Source organism: Coenobita brevimanus, chromosome 13, assembly GCF_032717465.1.
Source record: "Coenobita brevimanus isolate Jiangsu-jjx chromosome 13, ASM3271746v2, whole genome shotgun sequence".
NCBI lineage: Eukaryota > Metazoa > Arthropoda > Malacostraca > Decapoda > Coenobitidae > Coenobita > Coenobita brevimanus.
Window position 1 is genome coordinate 42,870,421 of NC_136966.1, and position 2,787 is coordinate 42,873,207.

Consider the following 2,787-nt stretch of genomic DNA (forward strand, 5'->3'; position numbering starts at 1 on the left):
CAGCACTTGCATCCAGAGAACATTACACAAACAAGTGGACCTGCCCCTTATGCTCCTTCGCCCCACCCTCTTACCCCCCTCCCCCACAAACTCCTCTCCTACTTCCTTCTCACCTCCTCAGCCTAACCCACCGATCCTTCACACACCATCCAATCCTTCAACCCCTCCCATTCCACCCCAGTCTAGTCCACCCCAACCCTTATCTCTATCACAACCTTCTATCCCTTCCCCTCTGCCCACACCCTCACCTCTCCCCCGTGCTGCAGCAGCCATTAACATTCTTCAAATAAACATAGATGACATAAACACCAAAAAACAAGAACTCACACAATTCATCAAACAACAAAACATACATATTGCCATCTTACAAGAAACAAAACTACGCAGAACACAAAAAGAACACCGACATTTCATAATTTCACCACTATCAGACAAGACCAGGCCGACGGCGGTGGCGGTGGACTCATCACCCTGGTACACAAATCCATCAACTTTTCAGATACAAGTGCACACACAAAATCACTTCTCCTCCCACATGACACCACAGCAGAAATACAATCAATTAGAATAGGCACTGGCAGTAAATCACACATAACAATCGCCAATACATACATTCTTCCTCAGTCATCCCCCACAGTACCACACAATTAGTCTTCTCAAATACACCACATCAGTATAACATACCAAACATCATTCCGGGAGATGATTTCAACGCCAAGGCATCGTCCTGGCATGTCAACAACAGAGTGCTGGCACTACAATCCCACACAGATAATCTTTTCATCCTCAGCAATTTCCATCAACATACCCATATCCTACACCAGGCCCTCATCCTCCCATCATCCCCAGACATCACATTTTGCTCCCCAAATCTCGTCCCCACAACATCCTGGAGAGTGGTTAAAACCCTTGGCTCTGATCAAGTCCCGATCATCACACCCACAACCAGAACCAGAATCACCCCAGCTGGCCACAGACACATCATCCGGACCTCCTTTCCCACCCTAGGGCAGGGTGAGGAGTAACAACGTCCAGACAGCCCAAGTTTACCCACTCCAATGAGCCATGCTTTCATTCACTCATCATTCAAGCCCCCAAAATCATGGCCCTGTCTGATAAGCCAAAAACTTTCACCACATTCTATAGCACCACATAAACGTATCCGACAGAGATAATCCAAATGCTGTCACGTTAAAAGGGGGTGACAAATCCCTGATCAAGCATTTGTTCCCACAACATTCATCCAATAAGCTTGATCTCTTGTCAGTCCCTTAGCCTTGCAGACTTCCATACCTCTCTTCCTCACACACTCATCCACCATATCCCTCCACCTTCTCCTTGGCCTACCTCGCCTCCTCCCTCCTTCAAATTCGCTCAGATATACCTTTTTCACCACTCTGTTGTTATCCATTCTCTCCACATGACCATACCATCTCAGTACACTCTGAATTCTAGAGTCCACAGACTTCCTCACTCCGCATCTTTCACGAATCACATTGTTTCGTATCCTATCCACTCTCTGTACTCCACATACATTCCTCAACACTCCCATCTCCACTGCTGTCACTCATGACTTTTCATCTCCATGCCACATTATTGTTTCACATCCACATGTTACAGTTGGCACTAACACTCCTTTATGTAAGCCTTGAGCAGCTGCAGCACTCAAGCCTCAGTTTCTAAGCCTTCATAGCACCAGCTACCTTCCTTCCTTGTGGCACTCTACTTTCCACTTCTTTTGCACATATTCCTCTCTTTTCTATCGCTGTACCCAAGTATTTGAACTCTCTCACCAATTCCAGTTTCTCTCCATTCACTGTAACATCACACAGGGAGTCACCTCTCTCGATTACTATCACCTTACTCATTTCTACAAATACTCTCAGGACACGACGCTCACAGACATCAGCAAAACTCTTCCCTAGCCTACCAAACTCTTGTCCGATATTTGCAAATAGCACTGCATCATCATTATACAACAAATCTGATATATCCCATCCATCACCATTCATTACCAACGCCATCCCTCTCTCCATTGCTCGTGTTTTTACTTCTTTCATCCATCCGTCCATCCATACACACACACACACACACACACACACATATATATATATATATATATATATATCAACGGCCATGCCACGTTGAGTACACCGCTTCCCGTCCGATCAGCGAAGTTAAGCAACGTTGGGTCTGGTTAGTACTTGGATGGGTGACCGCCTGGGAACACCAGATGCTGTTGGCATCCCTACATATCAAGTGGGGTTGGTGGAGGATTAGTGCCCCTCCCTGTAAAACTATTAACTCTAAGCCCTTGGCCACCCCGTTAGGGATACATGGCGTCTGGCAATGATGATATATATATATGTATATATATATATATCCCATTGGATCCCAGAGTTGCTGGGTGAGGCACTGTTCCGGGAGGGTCCAAAGCGTACCGCCCTCTGCCTATCGGTTCATAATCTCGAAGCTCATAGGTCCCTACCCAGGGGAACCCTACTTTATTAAGGCTTGAAAATTCCCAGATCTGTCCAATGCTTTCGACACTGGGCTCTAGTGGTTTAAAGAAATTGATATATTTTCCAGCCATTAACCCATCGGATCCCAGAGTTGCTGGGCGAGGCACTGTTCTGGGAAGGTCCCAAGCGTACCGCACTCCGCCTATCAGCTCATATTCGCGAAGCCCATAGGTCCTACCCGGGGTTTCCCTACTTTATCTTAAGGCTTGAAAATTCCCAGTTCTGTCCAATACTGTGTACACTAGGCTCCAATGGGGTATATATA

General features: G+C 46.4%; 1 non-coding gene across 1 annotated transcript; it reads left to right on the forward strand.

Moving 5' to 3' along the window:
• The first annotated feature begins 2,126 nt into the window (after positions 1–2,126).
• On the forward strand, positions 2,127–2,245 carry LOC145417100 (5S ribosomal RNA). The gene has a single exon (XR_013900416.1). It is a non-coding gene; the product is annotated as a 5S ribosomal RNA (ribosomal RNA).
• Positions 2,246–2,787: the final 542 nt, after the last annotated feature.